Below are 21,601 nucleotides of genomic sequence, written 5' to 3' on the forward strand. Positions count from 1 at the left end.
CAGAAGTCCTAATTATCAAGAACCGATTAGTGTGAATTTGTCACAGGGTGGCGTTGAGACAAAAAAAGGAGCCCTTTCCATCTCTGTGTTCTGAGAACAAGCTGAGGTCAGTCAGAATGACAAAGGAGCTAATTAAAAAATCTGTCACTTCTTTCTCATGCAGCTCATTGTGTGCTTTCTGCTGAGGAAAGAAGATGCTGCGTTATATGATGTAAACCAATGAAAGCCTCTCATTTTGTTTCTGCCTGTGCACATCGGTTGGTAATTTTTCGTTTTTATTTAGTTTAAACTAAACACTTTGGTTCATTTTGCATGAGAAAAAGGGAACTGTCTTTCGCAAAACTGGAACGGAAACACTTACACGACATACAGCAATGAATCACATGACATTCTATAGTAAATGGCATGGTAAACCTGGATGGATAACGGTTAACTTGTCAGAGGTGTCACATATGTTTCTCACCCATACACACACACACACACCCACGCACACAGACACTTTGCCTTTCCATAATAGTTGGTGTAACATGCCTGCATTGCCTTCCATTAGACATAATCATGACCAGAGAGGTAGCTGCAGTAGAAACCTGCAAAAAATCAACAGACTCTGACCATGCTTTGCTATGATTTGCTATGAGTTTTCTCATTATGAAAAAATTGAGGTTTATAAAATTTCTAAATATTGTTTTGCCACAAATCTGTAGTCTGCCCCTTAAACTGTATTTTATTCACTACACCAGTGGTGCTGACAGAAATGGTCATCACACCTCAGCACATTCAAACAGCATTTGCCTCAGCAGGATTGGGGGTGGGAGAATGAACCATTGCCAGGTGAGGTGGTGGGACAATGAGTGGCTCAGACAAAGGGTTGCCACTGGGATCACACGTGCGTGCCAGCGACCTGCGGCCTGCCAAAAAACCCACTGCCTTCACTTCTCATCTAAGCTTGGTGAGTCTGACAACCCCCACTGGCGTCCCTCCATAGGGGAGGGGGGCCAGTCAGGGTGGGGTTTCTGATTTTCAAGGTCAGGGGCATTGCGGTCGGTAAGAGGGATCACAGCCGTTTCCGAAGTCCAGGGGTCAGACTCAGAGGGAGACTCAATGCAAGGCAGGCCAAACGTTCCAGCGAGGGCAAACCCGGGAAGCAGAGCGGCCCAATGCAGCACAACATGACTCCGACTCCTGCAGGACTTCACAAGCCTGCTTTTAATGATCAGACAGACCTCGACACAGTGGACGTTTGAAGGGGAGCGCGGCCACAGATAAAATACAGAAGCTGACTTTGTGTTGCTCTCCTCATCCAGCACTTCACTTCACCGCGGCTGGGAGCATTGGACAAACAGGGCCAGACACAAAGATCCAACATCAAAACCAGCATTACAAAGAAAACTGCACCAAAGAGCTCACTTTAGGGTCAATGCGAGATAACTGTGGCAGACACCTTCGGCTAAATTCTTCACATTTTTTTTCTCGTGTTATCTGTAGTGGTTAAAGGATGGAGTTGGCTTGGGATGCAAATCATTTCATCCTGACATCTAGATACAACAAGACTTGTTTTACTACCACTGACACCGGGGACATTTAAGAAAGGGAGGGATGCTAAATTTGAAAGCCCACCAGGCTCGTTCAGTGAGGGGAAATTGATGATTTGCTAAAATCAAATTCAGAAACTGAAGTTCTACACAAACAGAGCTAACGTATCAGGACAAAAGAGTAATGTACATTTACATTTATGGCATTTATCAGATGCCCTTATACAGAGTGACTTAGTTACAGGGACAGTCCCCCCCTGGAGTAACTTAGGGTTAAGTGTCTTGCTCTGGGACACAATGGTAGTAAGTGGGATTTGAACCTGGGTCTTCTGTTTCATAGGCGAGTTTGCTACCCACTAGGCTACTACCACCAATGTAGAGATGTGAGGTGTGAAAAAGCATAAAAAGCAACATCTCCTAACAACTGGCACGGGAGAGATGAAACACCACACACTGTCACTTTTTGAGAGGGAAACACCCAAAGACCTGGAATAAAGGCAGGATGCACTGTTTTTACCTGATTATAACCATCTCCTGATTTTGTGCTGCCTTTTGGTCACTTATCTGCATTTTGGTGCACTCTACCTGGACCTCTTCCATTTTCAGAGATCCTTCCTGGCTGGAGAACCATTAGACCATTCCTTTGGAATGACAGTAAACATAAATACGTGCAGTACAAAGAGAAAACATATCTGTGATTGTCAGGATCTGGTCTGGCAGGGGCTATTCCAGATCCGGAGTTTCATGTTGGTCCTGTGCTATTATGTTTCCTGCACGTGTTCACCTATGTTTGATTGTATAAAGCTGCCCTGTTTGTGTCTGTTTGCCGTTGGGTCGTTGTTTGGTGACAGTTTCCCCTGTCATGTGACAATGTATTAAACCCCTGTCTTGTGACATTGTGCATATGCGTCCTTCTTCCTCGCAATGTCCTGCCAGCATGACAGTGAGATTACATCATTTACCAATGACTCACCAGCAAACTTACCACAGATATGACCATTCATTACTTTACAGCTAATAATACTGGTCCTGATTCAGGTCCTCTTAATATGAATGGTATTGCTGCAGTCTCTAACGTTTTTGGCAAAACAGACCAGTTTAGTCAAATAATCAACTAATTTGGCGCGGCTAAACACCAGAGCAATAATGAAAAAGCACAAAGTAAAATGCAACAGGTCTGGGTTTAGCCCACTGCACCAGGGACTGACTAAAACGACCATCGAGCCCAGTACCACGTGTGACGGGTCGACGCTGCTCTACTGTAATAAAATCAGGTGGAAAGGTGGAATTAAAATGCACCATTAACACCGGCAGGGTTTTAATTTAGCATTGGTGGGGATAATCATTCATCAGCCAACATTCCATCTCCAACCAGGGCCGAGCAAAATCCAAAACAAAATGTACAATATGAATTATTTAAGATTGTATTCATATATTATACAGGGGAAAATATTAAAAAAACACACCAAAGCTCAGCAATGAGCAGGAAACGAAGTGTTTGAGGTGGACGCTATAAACGGTGGACTGCCAGGTCCCCAAGAAAAAGGAAATTTAAAGAGAAAAAAAAGCATCATGTTCCATGTATTTCCTGTTTGCACTGGAAGCTCGTTCCCAGGAGATCCGCTTACAGGCAGCCAGGGAATCTTGCTAAAGGTCAGGATCATTACTTTGAGAAAACAAAATCCTGTCCTCACAGTTTGTTTGTGCAATGTCACATGCTACCTATTTCCAGCCATCATCATCACTCCTATAGTGTTAATTTCATTTAGGACATTCTTGTGTCTGTTTGTGTCTCCTTTTACGTGGCTGTCAGGTCCACCCGGTAATGTTAATTTCGGTACTTTCTTGTGCTGTAGTCTTCTTCGCCTTATCTGGGTGTCCTTGTACACGCTCTCTTTTTATTCCTTCAGTTGGTTTCCTTCTTCTGAAACAGCTTTGTTTGAGCTGTCAATATGCAGACCTGTACATGTGTGTACCTTTTTCTCGGGGCTAAAAGCAGAGGACACGTTTCGTTGTGTCAGCGAGTGCTGTGCTGTGCTGTGTTTCACAATGACAATCTCTTCACATTCACTTCACCACGCCGCATTTTTTTTCGGGGTGCTGAACGTCTCTATCCCTGCTGGCAGGGCAGTCACTCGGCTGTAATTGAGTCTAGTAGTGTTTGTGAAAAGGGGGATGACACTGCCTTTCCACTGACCGTAATCAGATTTGTCTGTCTAGTAAAATTACTCTGAGATAAAAGTGTCTGAGAGTCTGACATACGCGCTCTCTCTCTCTCTTTCTCTCTCTCACACACACACACACACACACACACACACTGAGAAGTCAGCTGGGACTGTACACTTTCACTGTTGTTTTCATTGTTTTCCTCTTTATCAAATGCATCACGTTTGTGGTGCTACAGTGATTCACTCAGTGAACAGTGGCAGTTAACACACCAAAAAGACTCAGAGACGTAATTTTGCACATTAAAACAGCGTTGGACCTTACTTTGACCTTACTGATTGTGTGTGTTCACTAAGGTCCTTGCAATCTGCAGGAACAAAAACTGACAATGAAGATAAGGCTGGCTAGTGAATATATATTATACACACACACGGTTTATATATATATATATAATTTTTTGGTACTAAACAAAACAGTCCAAAATGATCAAGCATTGAAAAAGTTATAATCTTTTGGTGTCAAATTCCAATCCATCTGTCAAAGCTCACAAATATTTAAAGTTGGCTGTCCAACTTCAAATGCCATAGTCCGGAAGGAGAACACAGAAAACTGATTCATCCTGCATGCAGGACTACAGCTGTAGTCCTGCTGTCGCTTTTTTCTAATGAGACAGAACTTTGATCTGTTATAACCGCATCATAATGTACAACACACACTGTATCAGGGAAGCTCTACACACCCTGAACACTATTATCTATCTGTAATATTATTTATTAATGGACCATTCCATTTTTCACAGCAGTATTTGCACTATTTTCCTTTGCACATTTATTATTCATTTCACTAGTCGGGGGCAGTGGTGGCCTAGCTGGTAAGGAAACAAGAACCATAATCAGAAGGTTTGAATCCTGATCTGCCAAGGTACAACTGAGGTTCCACTGAGCAAAGCCCCGTCCCCACACACTGCTCCCCGGGCACCTGTCATGGCTGCCCACTGCTCACCAAGGGTGATGGTTAAATGCAGAGGACACATTTCGTTGTGTGCTGTGCTGTTTATCACAATGACAATATAAATGACTGACCGCCCTCACCCACCCAACTTCCACAATCTTTTGTTTGGAAGCATGAAAATACAGCCATTATGTAACAATAGAAGTGTCTCTTTAGAATCCACACTACGAACAGAGGTTAATCTAAAAAGATTTCACTTTTATGTGGCGCAGAAACAGAGCATTTTATGAAGCCCCTGAAAGAAATGGTCTATTACCTAACCCGGTTTTTGCTTCTCTCTGACAAACCCCCCAGTGGATTAGAGTGTCATATTAAACAACAGAGCCACTGTGCTTGCCGTGTTGACAGCTCCTCCTGTTAATGCCCATAATTCCTTTGATAAAGACAAACAGAGCAGCGTTGTCTCATTACATGGCTCTCTGATTCCTGAGCTTTTAAGATGTCCGATTCTGAAAAAAAAAAAATGCCAATTATATTTGTCTTGCTACAGTATTGGTAATCTTTACACAGTAGGGAAAGGGGGCAAAAAATGAAACACAATACTTTCTGGAGCAATAAAGGCAACCCGTTTACACGGATCTCAGTAGACACAATTTATTTCCAACCAGCAACTTTTATTTTAATCACAAGGGACCTCCCGTCTGGGCTCACTGTGCTTTACAGGACAACCACTGGGCGGTGATTTAAACACACGTCACAAGGCAAAGTTGCAAAGGCACATAAGGTGGATGAGAGAATCTACACCACTTAACACATGAATTTAACCACATTGAATTTACAATGTAAACAGGAGGCTAATTATTTAAATAATTATCTTAATATCACTGACACTGACAAAATGTATCATGTATCAACAAAGTCATGGAATATGTAAGGACAGAATTTTTCTGTTGAATTAATCCCCATAGAAATCACATTTTTCTTCTCTAATGCAATAACTGAGTTATTTCCTGTGGGTAAGAATGCTTTAAGACTGACTTCTTCCCGTTCTTCTCGGCGCAACGCCATATTGCCCTTGGTTTTTTGGACAAAACCAGCAAAGGGCAGTTTTCATGACATCCGCAGATTTATCATGGCAGTCTTGGCAAATGGGACGCTTTCCAACAGCATAATAATTGCCCCCATGCTTCTTAAGGCAGTGCATATGCTTGCACCATGTGTATATGGTGCTCACAAAAACCACTAAACATTTTCTTTGAGCAAAGAAAATCACAATTAAAAATTTCTTAACATCTCCAAACTTTTTTATTTTATTATTATTTTTAGTTCCCCCATTGTGCCCAAGTGCAGGAAGTACTTTGAGCTCTCGGTCATGGCGGTGGCGACATGGCATGGATGAAGGACGCAAAAGGCACAGCTTCACAGGACAGGACAAAACTGACAAAACGTAGTTTTGCAACACGTGGCACAAGGTGCAGTAACATGGACAAGGTAATACATACAACGACCAGGCAGCAACAGAGTGGAAACACAGTACATCAGGTAGGAAATCAGGAAAGGAACACACAGACGCACAATACAAACTGCGGTCCTGAATACGGGACCGGAGCCCCTCAAAGTCCTGATGCTCTCATTTAATTGTCTTCATTGTGGGTGTTCCGCACAAAGCTGGTTGCTGCAATGCAGCTACATGACAGTGGTCCACAATTTAGATTCGATAATAATGCTGCAAACACAAAACCCAATCAAGGGAGTAAGCAGGCGCATAATGCTGAATCGTGCGGCACAGTCACGTGAATAAACCAAACATGCAGCTTTTTTTTTAATTTCTGCCTTTTTTTTTCTCTCACCGCAGCTGCTACCCAATCTCGTGTAAATTTACATCCTACAGCATTATCCCGAGCGACTTACATAAGTGCTTTAAGATCTCTATCACTGAAAAAAACCCTCATTTGGTTCACTAGACCCCGATCATCTAGCTACTGAAGTTATTATTCTTTTTTTTTTATCTCCCTCAGATTAAAACATCTCCACAATGTAACCGGCACAGAGCCGGCTTCCTCTCGTTTCAGCAGACGCCCATTAATGATCGAAAAAAAAAGACTCGGGGGGGTTAATATTAGGCCCTGTATCACAGGAACAAGGACATCAGAATGCTGAAGGGGGGCAGACAGGGACTCTGACTCCGAGCCGGCAAGAGGCGCTTCATTTGTCCTCAGGAGATCGAGCTTTTAATTATTTAGCTTCACCTGCTTGATCAATGCCGGTGAGCCATGCTGCTCTATCTCCTCCAGTAAAACACCAGAGTCGGAATTTTCCCCTTAACTATTTATGGAAGAGGAGAGCAGGTAGACCGAAAAGCTGCGGTTTGAAGTGTGCTACCCTTAACTTGATTTGGCTCTTTTCTTTTTATTATGCCACTGGCCGGTGCAATGAATATTTTATTGTCAAGGATGTGCACATCTCTTTCTGTAAGGAAATTGTATTGAAAAAGACCAAAACACGATCAAGGGTCCTTGGGAATTGATGGTCCTTTAATCTGTCGGCATGTGTTGAGATGTGAAATGGAAGATTAGCACAGAAATAAAGTGCTGCCCGGCATTTCAATGAACACACGAACCCTCCTCCCCACTTCTCTCATGTCGTAGCAACAACCACTTTTCTCACTCTCCCTGGAGCTATATATATTTTTTTAATTCCCTTTGATTATAATGCCTATTTGAGAGGGACGTGCGCTAACAGGTTGCATCTTGCATCCATGCGAAGCTAAACATCTCTTAGTAATGTTAATAACAGATGTACGCCGCTTCCATCGTCACCACGCCACCTGCCAGCTCGCTCACACGTCTCTTTCTTGTCACATCCAGCCCAGGCCCAGGTGTGACAATTTGGTTTAGCTTAATTTTCTAGAAAGGCCTTGTGTAATTGCAGCACTAATATAATTAAGCATAAAATGGGGAAAATCCCATGTCCCTATTACAAAAGTTCTGAAAATGACAGAAAAATGCATAATTTATTGAGGACACTTACTCCGCTATGCAGTTTTGTGAGTGCAACTGGTGCTTTGTTGCCTATAGGGGCAATTTGACCCACAAAGACAAGACCACCAGAGATGATCTGAGATGATTCTGACACCAGTGGAAAAGTAAAACGGTGTCATGCACTGCCCAGGACACCAACCCAGATAAACAACAACAACAACAACAAAAAAATCTGTCAAGCCCCCCGCCATGGAGGCAAGGGCAAGTGCAGCTCAGTTCCCCTCCGCAGGCAGCGCAAAACCAGGGGTCCATCGGCACAGGACTTAGGTTGACCAGTTGACACTCAGAGGTGGCTTCTGCACAGAGGTGGCCAAAGGGCGGGAAAAGCAGCCGGCGCTGCGCCAGCGCTCCTCGCTGCCCTGGCCTTTGGCTCCAGACAATTGGCTGGAAAGCGTCCAGCCTTGGCTGCAGTCACAAAGCCCAGATAATTCCAGGCATGGGCCATTATTATTATTTTTTTGCTTCATTTATTGTTTAAATCGAATAATGAGAGCAGATCGCTCCCGACCCCTCTGTGTTATGTCGGCTGACGCCGTGAGAGCCAAATTCCAAAATGACCGGAAAAGACTGTCAATGCGGCCAATGTTTGGTTTAATTCAAAAGTGAATGTGAAATAACCGAATGTGCATTGCTAGGTCATGCAGCGGTTTGTGCCTCATGTTTGTTTTGGCGGACATTCCGCTTAATGTGCCGACACTGCATTTGTTCCATCAGAAATTAGCCTCATGCGGGCCACATGAAGACTGATGGTTTTCTGCAGAGACACACATATACTGAGGTGATCCCTCCCCTGGTCATCCATTTTGAAAAGTATGCCAGAATTTTTCAAAGCTAAAGCTCCCATCTCGCAGCCAAAGTCCAACCTGTGGTTGGAAAGCCGGACAATTATCTGCTCTTCACCTCATATACATCGAGGTGCTGAGAAATAAATCTGCCTGGGTGCTGATCATCTAAATATTTGCTAGAATTATAGTGCCAGAAATTCTCCTTGAGCCCCATGGCCTTGACTTGGACAGGAAGTTCCACTTCAGCAATTCCAGAATAGCCTAGTACCTACTCATACACGGTCATTTTTCGATCCAAGATATATTTCAGGCTTTAAAAAGGCCCCCATCCATTTGGGCCCTAGGCAGTTGTTTCCCCTTGTCCCCCAACTATGAGACCCATAAGCATAATACAGCATTTATTTTAAATAAACCTACCTAATCACACAAGTCACATTAAATTATTACATTTTATTGAAAAATCTAAGAATAGCACTTAACCAATTGTTCATTCATTGTTGAAATCCATGATTAAAAAAGTTTTTCTGTAATGAACATATAGTTTTCATATAACTGCTAGATTCCATTCATCCCAAAAATTGGGATAATTAAAAAACAACAACAACCCAGATACTATATAAATTACTGAACCACTAAATATGGCAACAAATTACATGTAAAAATTCAATTAATTTAACTGGTTAAATGTTAAAACAAGATACACAGCATACTGTCTCATATGTAGTGAACACACTGAAAAAAACATACATATGTTTTTGTTGCAATAAGGAAAAACAGACACCATGCTGATGCTGCGTACTGCAAAAGTGAAAAAGTTTCACTCTCTCATTTCCCCTGATGGGCTCAGGCTACACATTTTCCAAATAATGTTATTAACCATCTTTCACATTGTTCTAACTGGATATAAATTAGATGAGAGGCATCAGAACGCTGGGACAGAATGTAAAAATTAAGCTTCTGTGCCACACAATCCATAGTCAGAAATGTGGTTACATGGTTTATAAAATACAAAAAGATGCATTTAGAATCATGACCCAACACATCCTTCAATATTGTCTGAAAAATAATTGCGATAAATATAAAACAGCTATAGGCTATTAGAAATTAGCCAATGGGAAAAAGGCTGTGCCTGAAAGGGGACTCCTGCTGGAAAACGAGACAGTAAAATAATCCCTTATTTAGATGTTACCTCATTGGATTTATCTGTAAAAAAAAAAAACACACACACACACACACACACACACAAACAAGATATGACTAAGAGGCTGAAATAATGGTGTGTGTTGCCATAAGTCTTTATCTAATGACCAATAGCAAGAAATGCTAGGCTGCCCTGCTGACCCCTTGAGTTCTCATTACTGTCAGCTATAGTACTGAAAGGAATAGTCAGGTCTCTGAAGGCCAGTTTGGGTCCTCCATTACAGATGAGAGTCAGAAAGCCACACCTGACGGCTCTATCTAACAGCAGACATATATTGGATTTATTGCCCACTTTTTAATGTTTTAATATGAGCAAATATGAACTGAGCAATTCGCAGGTACTGTTGCGAGGACCACATTAAACCTTCGGGATTTAGTGCAGAGAGACTGGCGCCGAACAGGAAATAACTCATTTTATAAGACTCAATTTACCGAGCAATCAGGGATTAATATCAGCACTGTCCCATAAATCACCACTTTTATCAGACTTGAATCCTTCCCAGCATGCAAATGGGCTGCAATGAGAACAGCTGTGTCAGAGCAGGGAGAGAACGACTCCATCTTACAGCACTTTGTGGATTCTGCCAGTCGGGTAATTGGAACTTTAACCCTACAGGGCAAAATAAGGGATGGGTAAAGAGGACATTCATAAAGTAAATACCAGACTGTAATTTTAAAACCGCTGATGCCCAGTGGCAAAGACAGACAAGAATCAATCAACAGGTTTAATACCTTCCTTACTTGGCAACAGAGACCAAATTACGAGCAAGGTGAAAGAAATGAATCATACTCATGACAAGCAGTAAGCAATTTTGTAAGAATTTTTTGCACTTCCACAAATGTGATTTGAACGATATGTTAAATTGAATAACATTATATGTAAAGTGGCAAAAAAACAGCCATTGGGGACACAGGAAACCACATACTGTCGGTCCCCAGCCCAGGTAAATGGGGAGGGTTGCATTTGGAAGGGCGTCCAATGTCAAACGTTTCCCAAATCATTTAAACGGACAACCATACGGGAACAGACAAAGCGAGATGACGATATATGTGAAGTGGCAAAATGCTCCATATAGCACACTTACCTTTACAGAATTTGTCATCAGCAGTGTTTTTGAGCAAGTAGTGACTTTTAACCCAGAATATGCAAAGTATTACATAATCACAATATATTAATCTAAGCACACAGCTCAAAGTAATTTTACAGAAGCAAAGTAAAAATCAAGACCTCAACAAGCCAATGACATAAAAAATAACATACCGTATTTCAGTATAATAATAAAAACTTCAGTAAAAATGTATGCAGATAAATGGCACAGTCAAGTTCGAGCAGGTGTTTTTTTTCAAGGCAGGCTATGAAGGCAGGATGAGAATCAATTTTTATAGATGTCTTGTGGCAGACAGTTCCAGAGGTCAAGGTCAGCATAGATGAAGCATCTAAACCCCATGGTAGTCAGGCAGGGAGAAGGTATAATAAGACTGACAGAGGAGGGGGAGGGCAGAAGAGGGTGTTCAGATGTGAAAAAGATCAGAGGGATGCAAAGGTGCTACATTGTGAAGAGTCTTGAAAGCTAGAAGCAGAATCAATACAGTGTTCAACTGAGAGCCAGCAAAATTTAGGCAACATACAGGAGAAATATCTTATACAGAAGTGGATGTAACGATAAAGCAGCTAAAATATGAAGTTTGTTATAAAGAACAGAGAGCAGATATTTGCAATAACTGATACAGGAGGTAATCATAAAATGAATGAAAATAGGGTCCTGATGTAAGGAATGGAGGGGATGGAACCTGGGGAGTCCCCTTTTGGCATGGCAAGGCAGGTGATCTGAGATTTACATTTACATTTACAGCATTTATCAGACGCCCTTATCCAGAGCGACTTACAATCAGTGGTTACAGGGACAGTCTCCCTCTGGAGCAACTTAGGGTTAAGTGCCTTGCTCAGGGACACAATGGTAGTAAGTGGGATTTGAACCTGGGTCTTCTGGTTCATAGGCGAGTGTGTTAACCACTAGGCTACTACCACCCTGATGAGTACAAGACTTGTCATTGAAGAAGGACACATTTGCACGACATCACAAAACGGGTTTAAATACATGAGGAACAGGACATGGGGGACATCCCATAACAGGTGAACAGGTAACATGTAACAATGATTCAACAGTAAACAGACACGAACAGGGCAGCTTTATACTATCACACACAGGTGCACACGATTAGGAAACATTACAAAGGACGAAACCCCTTCTGGACCAGATCATGACAGGGAGGAAGAAGGAACTTTGTAATTGCCAATTGAGAAAAAACTGATATGTCTATGAAATTTGAGAATGTAGAACGGACACCAGTAGGCAGACGAGGGTGGAATTACGTTTATGGTACAAAACCAGAATGGTACAAAAACATTTTTTGAAGTGCTTGGCCAAAGGCAAAATAATAAATACAAGGAGGGCCAAAGACTGAGCCTTAGGGAACACCTGGAGGAAGTCATCACTGAAAGATCCCTGTACAGAGAAAGAGAATGAACTCAAATGCTTGTTTTAAACAGAATATCTGAAATATACATTATGACTTATTACAGGGGAAGGAAGGGATGACTAGAAAGAAGATCTAATCACAGATTTGCATTTTCAAAGAAAACCGGTAACTATTTAAAACTAGAAAAGGAAGGAAACATAAGGAACAGTCAGAAAGCAGCCTCGTAACCAAAGGGTTGTGAGGTCAAATCCGGAACTGGCAAGGTTCCATTGAGGTCCCATTGATCAAGGTACCATCACCCCACACTACTCCACCTTTCATGGCTTCCTACTGCTCATTGGATTAAAGGCAGAGGACTTATTTTGTTGTGTGCTGTGCTGTGTGTATGACAATGATAAGAATGGCACATAGTAGCACTAACTCTGTTTCGTATTTCTTTTCTAGTCTTAATTTTCTTTCTCCAAATATCTTGCAATTAGTAGAAACAGGTTCACACAGCATTGTGTTGTAAGTGTGCTGAAGAAATGTTTGTATCAGGCCAAACAGACTGGATTTTTCAGGGTCAGTTGAGAATCTTTCTAAATCTATGCATGTTCTGTACGTGTTCTATAACCATGTGTCACTGCAAATGAATACAGTGAAAGTGATGTCATGTCATTTGCTCAGTGGCACCTCAGTGGCACCTTGGCAGATCGGGATTCAAACCGACAACATTCTGATTGCCATTTCCTTAACCGCTAGGCCACCACATACAGCAATGCACTTGCAGCATTTGTAATGTTAGTCTTTGTACATTTACATTTACAGCATTTATCAGACGCCCTTATCCAGAGCGACGTACAATCAGTACTTATAGGGACAGTCACCCCCTGGAGACACTTAGGGTTAAGTGTCTTGCTCAGGGACACAATGGTAGTAAGTGTGATTTGAACCTGGGTCTTCTGGTTCATAGGCGAGTGTCTAACCCACTAGGCCGCTACCACCCTTTATAAGTATTCTGTCTGATTAATATAGGTAAAGATACTAAATTTGGACTATTTGTATTTACTTTTAGGCACACCTTTTTCATTTGTGTATCATAGGCTTCTTGCAGCAACATCTGAAAGGTTAAATATGCTTTTACTTGTTTCCTTCATATATTTGTGCTAGTCAGATTGTCCCTTTCATGCTTCTGAAGGAAAAATGCAGCACTTTTTAAACAAAAGTTTCTCTCAGCATTATACTCATATATACATGTTCAGTATAATAAAAACCCTGGTCTTCTACATTCACATCCATCACCACCCCATGCAGAACACGGCGTGTAAACTGTGTGCGGAACAGATCATTACAGCAGAGCAATCGCAAAGCTCACTATAACCTTTTCAGAAAACAAGAGCTTGGGAAGAAGAAAAAGATTAATCACTGTAGTCCAATACACAGGATTTAGATTAAATGTCGGATTTGGAAACAAGAAATTGAAGTGTCTTAATCTAGAAGTCATTATATTATGCTGTAAATAGTAAAGCCCTATTCTAATATGCACTAGGCACAGAAATATCACGTGTGTCGTCGTATGCCCATACAAAAACAATAAAGCAATGCTGCACTGTCCAAGCTCAGAGGCAGAGTTGTTACCACTGTACACACGTTGAACGGATGATAAGAGTGCCATTAATACAGGGATTAAGATTAACTCCGATGATTCTTTTGATTGTTTGTATTTGATTGTTTGTTTCAAGTGGTAGTTGCCTAGTGGGTAACACACTCGCCTGTGAACCAGAAGACCCGGGTTCAAATCCCACTTCCTACCATTGTGTCCCTGAGCAAGACACTTAACCCTGAGTTGCTCCAGGGGGGGACTGTCCCTGTAACTACTGATTGTAAGTCGCTCTGGATAAGGGCGTCTGATAAATGCTGTAAATGTAAGTAATATATTAATACACCTACCCTGACAATGACCCTGACGTTTCAAAAGCCTTAACAACATATTACAACGAAATGATAAATACAACCTTGAAGTCAACTTTATGTTTAAATGTGTGCCACAATTATTGAGACACCTGCAGTCAATACTTCTTTTGTAAATCTTCTTTTGCCAACAGAACAGCATTCAAACAGTTCACAGGAACACAGAGAGAGGGTACTATATATATATATATAAAATCCCAAAAGTTAGTTTCTGACCAAGGAAGTTTTTAATCAAAAAGTGGCAGCTCTTCTCTGCTGACAAAATATGGCAAGCATTCCTTCAGCATTCCATTTACTGAGAAAACTTGCAAACTCCAAACCATCTCCACACGGATTTAACGACTGACAGGGTGTTGCTATGGCTACTAAAGGTCATCACATCACACCTCGGTGGCATATGGCGACACAAGTGCGTGAAACCCCTCCATGGCCCCGTGCACCCCTTTGCCCGCTCTGGTTTAATGTTTCATCGCCACACCTCTGCCCACTGCCAGTCCCACATGACCCCACCGGCTGGCTGATGGCGTTTGGCTGATGCCATCGACAGCTGCCAGTGGTTCCCGTCGCAACGCTCAAGAAGTGGTAGTGGTGGCCGTCTTTAGCTCGAGTGGGGTGGGGCTTTTTATTCATAGTTCCAGGAGGCAGTGGCAGGCGCATGAGGTTCAGGTGCTGTTCCCCAACCCTCGCGGAGACTCCCTCACCTACGAAAAACGAGCCAACGGTGTTCTCCCTGTAGCACGCCTGTGCAAGGAACTGTAAATAGCAGGAAACACTGCCAGAGCATCTCTATCTGTGTGTGTGTCTGTGTGTGTGTGTGAGTGTGTATGCGTGTTTTGGCAATGCCATCCACTTTACATTTTATAGTTTCCCGGTTGACAGAACACTTGCCCGCTTACAAATCCATAAAGTGCCTCTAACACGACAAGGCTCCGCTTGAACAAACTTTTCCAAGTAACGCACCGAATAAATACATAAACAAGCAAACATTTAAATACACACGCACGCACACACACACGCGTACACACACCTACGTGAACCGCCTTTCACTCTGAGGCTCTACATCAGGTGAGTGAGGTGGGAAATTACCTTGGAAATGGGGCTTGGTTGGGTAGCCAGGGCCATTAAAGCAGGAGATGGGACTCCAGCCTTATGCCTTTGATGGTCCAATAAGCGTGTGTGTGTGTGTGCGCGTGTGTGTGTGTTTATTCAAGAGACTGTAAGGAAGTTGAAGCTAGAGCTTGAGGCTAACACAAAGCCGGGCAATGCTTGGACGCCTCGGTGGCGATGACAGGAGAGGGGCGGCTCAGTCGTGGGTTAATCTGACATTTGACCCACCGTTTTAAGACTCGCAGAGCGTGTAGCAGACAGTCATGGTCGAGGCGGGCGTGTGAGGGAGGTGGCCGGACTGATCATGACTGAGCATGATCCTAAGGCAGCGGACACCAGAGGACCTTCCCAAGGATACTAAAGAGGCCAAGATATTTCAGGTTGGCTAATTTCGTAGCCGTCCAAACGTGACCCTAATTACCAATACTAAACAGGCGAAAGAACGTGCCGACCAGCCTCCAAGAGGGGAACAGACCCCCACACTGTTCCTTCTTTATTTAGATCAATGACTGGCCCCGGGGTCCTGGTCCAGCCATTAAGTAGAAGCTCTCAGTCACTTCCAGACCAGTGGGCAGCTTGTTTGCGGAGGGCTGAAACAGCGGGAAAGGACAGCGTACCAAAGGGCCTGTCAGTGCGTGCCTGCCGGCCTGTTGGGATGCGGGATTAAATCAGAGTAAATTACATAAAGTGGGGGCCTGGGCGGGTTTAGGCTCAGCACTCTGAAGCATACCATAGAGATATGTCCTGTAATGCCCTAATAGGATTCTGAGGAGAGCCAGGCCTGGCCGTGTAGGGGCAGCCGGGCTGTGTGCACCTTACTTCCACTGGACAGCTGTGCTTACAGGAAATCCCACTGCTGCTATTTCTGGAAAGCCGTTTTTAAAACAATTTGTCTGTTGCAAGAAGACATGTGCAGAGTTTTGACATATTTACCTCTAGCAGGTTGTGAAAAAAAACCTTCCCTATCAACTGTTGACATCTGGATGTATTTGCAGTTCATATCTCTTGTATAAAGCCACAACATTAAAACCGGCTGCCTATTATTGCCCAGCCAGAACAGGTCACACCTGTTTTGGGAAATGGTCTTCAGAACCCCTCTGAAGGTGTCCTGTGGTATTGGATACTATAATATCGGATTGAATTGGATTAGTTCTTTCAGCACATCTCCCAGAGATGCTCAATTGGATTGGGATCGGGGGAATTTGGAGGCCAAACTTGTTTCTTGAAACATTTTTTTTGCGCGGTATCCTGCCGGAAGAGGCCACGGCCATCAGGGAATGCTGTTAACATGAAGGCTTGTACTTGGTCAGCACCAATCTTGCACCATATCAGTGTTTACCTGGGGAGTGGGTTTAACAATCCACTTTATACAATTTGAATGAAGAATACAAATTTCTATGTAGGCGTAGGAGCCATGACCTTTTCTGTATGAAATGCTGTATTAAATCAAGTTTCTGTAGATCACTGAAAAGAGTCACCATTGCTATGCAGAATTAGCAAATAAATAAATAAGGGGGTGAATTGAATACGAATCACAGCAACATCTTACCTGCCATTAGTGAGCAGGCATGAGTGCTGGAGAATATTTGCCTGGGGCACATCAACATTCAGCACAGCCAACACGCAACATACAATTCAAGCAAAAAGCTGTGATTAAACCCCGCCGTTGAAGGGTCGCCAGTGAATATGAAACAATATGCTGAAATATGCCATTCAACGGAATGTAGGTTTTTTTTTAATGCCTAGAACATGATAAAAATGATAAAAGGCAGAGCGCACCCCATGATTCTCTGTCGACGTTCTTATAAGCTGAGGATGCAGAGGGGATTCATTCATGTGCAATCAGCTGAGGGAGGAAAAATCAATGCCCTCCACAGCAGCTATTTTGGACCTGTAGCCTGTGAGGATTTGATAATTGATGGCACGATTTTATTAATTCAAAACTACGTTCCATTACCTTGCAGGCATGAGCCCTGCCCAGCCTGGAAATACCACAGTTTAATAAGATCCCTAAAAAGCCTCCAGAGGTACCTCGAGAGCCAGAACTCAAGAAGCAAGCTTGTTTTATGTTTTTAACATGGCCAACGACACGGAAAGAGAAGTTTAATATAATAAACTCTGAAGTCGTGGATTTTTATCTCGATGGTTGAAACAAGATACTTAGGGTTTGATGAATGGAAGGGCCAGATCTATTACAGGCAATCAGAGGCAATTAAAATCAACGTATCTCACGCAAGCGTCCCGTCCCCGAACATCCTTTGACGCTGCAAGCGGCGCTACGCTGCGCTCTCGTAACAACATCGAGGGCCTCTTTCAGGCGATTGTCTTGAAGTGCCGCTTAGACGAGCGCATCGGTGGAATAGCTGAGATCTTCCCTGCAGGAGTAAACCCCCGCGTGAGCCGCGTTACTCAGAAACAGCTCCTTTCTGAGTAACATATGGCCTTAAACACAGAAAGAGAACTGGGTCGCCATGCAGATGTGGCGGACTGTAGGGGAAGCAGGGGTGACCCCGAGGGCACTGGGCGCGCCGTTGCTACAGCAAGCATGGCAACAAGAAAAAATACAAAGAAATAATCTGCCACCCGCAGCCGGAATTCATCCCGCCGCTGCCGTCTACGCCGGCTGCATTAAGGAAATTGCGGCAAATCTCCACATCCCTTTAATCTGTAATCTGCCGCAGCCGGGGAATCGCTGGCCGCATCTGTCAGGCCGCGGGACACGAGAGCAGCGCCCTCAACGCGCGAGCGTCGCAGCCGTTCTGGTGCAGGCACAGGTTCGGCAATTTGTTGAGAGCGGTCGGCTTAATGGGACACTAAAGGCAGCTGCAGGGCCGGCGCGCGCTGCAGGTACGGCTGTGGGGATCCTCACCACACCACACACCCGCTCGCGAGCCAGGAGAGGATTATCGGGACGTCACACCCATCTTCATTTATTTGGCTTTTGTGAATCTGTGGAAGGGGCCTCCCAAAAGTGCTTGAATTTCCCTAATGATAAATGCCTGATATGTATCTGAAAATCACTCACATGAATGCAGCGGAAGCGGCCCCGTAATCAGAAGGTTGCCGGTTCGAATCCCGATCCGCCGAGGTGCCACTGAGCAAAGCCCCGTCCCCACACACTGCTCCCCGGGCGCCTGTCATGGCCGCCCACTGCTCACTAAGGGTGATGGGTTAAGTGTGGAGGACAAATTTCACTGTGTGCACCGAGCGCTGTGCTGCTGTGTATCACAAGTGACAACCACTTCACTTAAAGATAGAAATTAACCGAGCGGCGGACAAATTCACATAAATATCGTGTGTACATTCGGTCCTGATTCATATGCAATAACAGTTGTTCACCTTTATCTCCATGATCTACATTATGCAAACGTGAGTTTCTGTGACCAGGGGGCTTTTCACAACATAGATACGCATTTTCATTTGCTTTTCTCGCAATATAACAAAATGTTGTTGTAATATTACATCATGTGTGAAGTTTCCCAGGATGTTAGGACACCTTTTTGGTGCTCCGCTGATTCATGATACAGGTGGTGCTCCAGGGCCAGGTGGGGCCGCTGCTGGGTTGCGTCATTACTTTAAAAGGTCCCCTATTATGAAATCTTTTGCTTTTATATCGGTCTTAGTGTATCTGAAGTCTCTTTCGGAAATTCAGCCATGGTGTGGAATTACAGCCACTTTTATCCAGTCCCAGGACTGGATGTCCCAGGACGCACCATTTCTGTGTCTGTAGCTTTAAATGATAATGAGGAGGAGAGAGGCGGGAACAGGAGGAGAGCACAATTCACCAACCACATTTGTTTGGCACAGACAGGAAGTCGTGGCGGCGTTTTTAAAAAAATAAAAATTTAACCCACTGGTCTTGCATGATGTAACTAAAAAAAAACACATTTGTGCTTATTTTAACATCCAATCACTGAGCAACTCCAATGCTTTGCACGGTTGGAAGCCATGCCGGTCGGTGGTTAATTCTCTGGGCGGGAGGGAACTTTTCCCCTTATGATGACATAAGGGGACAAATTCCAGATCCGACCGTCTGAGGTGCCGCTCTCTGAATGGCAAAGCAGAATGAATAAAGCACTCTTTATACCCATCACCATTTCTAGCCACTGCAGGACCACGAACAGTCTCGGGGAACTCGTATTAATGTTAAATATTCTCACAAAGTGAAATTTTCATAATAGGGAACCTTCAATTACAGAGTTGCAGCAAAACCCTGCATGCACTCCTGGTGTATTTCTTTTCCCCAAAATCTCGTGTCATCAAGACAGTCGGGGCTATTCGGTTGCATGCTTTAATTAATTATTTTTTTAAATGCACCCCATGACACAGCAGGTGAGATCTTCTACTGCGGGTGTCATCGCAACAGAAGAAGACAAGCACCGACCCTTCATTTGGCTACAGTGAACTGTACGTTCTGTATTGCTGACGCCTGCTTTCACGGCGCCCTTTTACAATTCCACACAGGGCGCTTTTGAGATGTGCTGATTATTAGATTATTATAACGATGGTGCTTGTGGCGTGCCGTGCATATACCGGGCCCTCAATCATAGACACGTGCATTTGTAAACAGCCATCTGACAAAGCGGAGCACCCAGGAAGCTGACGCCTCCTCCAGGCCGGAGACACGGATTTACATGCAGGAAGGGTCCTGCATTTTTCCAGGGGAAGACGACCGCCAGGGACCGCGGTGCCAAAGATGTGATTGGGGGGGCAGGGGGTAAAAAAAAACACGAAAAACAAACAAAATCCACTTTGTGTGATCCTCAGGATGGCACGCAGAGATCTGGGATGATTGATGACTCCGAGTTGATGATGAATAGGGGGACGTCATCCAGACCAAATAAAGCCATTACTAACCCTATTACCGAAATGGCTCAGCACTACAGCTCCCGAACTTAAATGTTGCTCATTTTATCTTTTATTTTTTTTATTTTACACCCCCCATCCCCAGAATAAAATCGTCCTTTTGTCCTGTTTCTATGCAGCAGTTCAGTCAGATCAGAGATAAAAATACATAATAACACGGGGGTGTTTTAATGAGACCCTACTACTACTACTAATGATGATGATGATGATGATGATGATGATGAGTGTTAGTAATGGCTTCTGCAGCGCGGAAGAAACCGAACCCGCACGCTATCGATGACACTGACCGCCACTCGGGACGCCCGGAGGCTCCTGCTGCTTGCTGCAATTTCCACGACGCGCCACGAATCCCGATCAGCGGCGGGACGCGGACATCTCCGAACCGCACAAATACTTACGTCTGTAGGAACAACCCACGCCCACACCCCCACACCCACACCTCACCTGGTTCGGGGCTCGGGTTCTTGCTCTCTCTGCCGCGAGCTCGTCACATCACTCTCACCAACTTTTGCTTTAAGGTGAAAAACCTGGAAACTGCGAGTCTGTGGATTCACGGTCTAAACATCGCAGCGAGTCTGTGGGCAAAGAGCAGCGCGGCCGGGAGGATCTGGCGCCGGATCCCGCCGTCGTGGGTCGGAATGTGACAGCGACCCCGGAGAGGCGGCGCGAAGCGGCGAGACGCGCGCCGGAGACTGCGCGACGCGCGCACGCACGCACGCACGCACGCGCCTTCACTGCCGCCGCTGATTGGAGGCGACCGATCCTGCTCAGGATCTTCATCTTCACTCGAGTCTACATGCGGATCACCTTCTCCAAACGTCTAAAGGGCTGAATAATAATAGTTAAAAAAGCTTTTTATTTTCAGTTTAAGAATAATATTAATAATTCACGTCATCAATTGGATCTAAATAGTAAAAAAGAGGTTGATTACTGCGGTGATTAATATTTTTCACACACATCTCATGGAAAAGATGTCACCGACGTCACAAGGGTCTAATTACTGACCTTCGTCAGGCAAAAATTGAGAAGCATCATCTTACTGGGAAAACCACACTGGCCAGAAAACCGTGCTGAACGACTGTGACTGGAGAACATTTAAAAAGTCAAATGGCAGAAGACTGACAGATGAGCTCCATTTGGTGACGAAAGTAAAAGCAGTTCCACTACACAACCAGAACTTTGGGCTCCGGATGAGTGATGGGTACATCAGGGAAAGCGTGTGAAGTGATGCACCTGTCATGGAGCAGTGGTGACCTAGCGGGTAAGGAGGTGGACCCATAATTGGAAGGTTGTGGGTTCGAATCCCGTGCCGGCAAGGTGCCACTGAGCAAAGCGCCATCCCCACGCACTGCCTGTCAGGTGCCTGTCATGGCTGCCCACTGCTTACTAAAGGTGATGGTTAAAAGCAGAGGACACAGTTCGTTGTGTCACCATGTGCTGTGCTGTGCTGCAGCGTTTCACAATGACATTCACTTTCACTTTCATCCAGGGTCCTCACTGCTTCAGATGGAAAAGCGACATG

The 21,601-nt window shown here is 44.1% G+C and overlaps 1 protein-coding gene across 4 annotated transcripts in view; it reads right to left on the bottom strand.

Moving 5' to 3' along the window:
* tenm2b (teneurin transmembrane protein 2b) overlaps positions 1–20,718 on the bottom strand; it is a 175,452-nt gene extending 154,734 nt beyond the window's left edge. For all 4 annotated transcript variants that reach the window (XM_028982317.1, XM_028982319.1, XM_028982318.1 and 1 more), the window contains exon 1: positions 20,524–20,718. The gene's annotated coding sequence lies outside the window, so the exon portion shown is untranslated. The remainder of the gene's footprint in view (positions 1–20,523) is intronic.
* Positions 20,719–21,601: the final 883 nt, after the last annotated feature.

This window comes from Denticeps clupeoides, chromosome 6 (genome assembly GCF_900700375.1).
Source record: "Denticeps clupeoides chromosome 6, fDenClu1.1, whole genome shotgun sequence".
Lineage (NCBI taxonomy): Eukaryota > Metazoa > Chordata > Actinopteri > Clupeiformes > Denticipitidae > Denticeps > Denticeps clupeoides.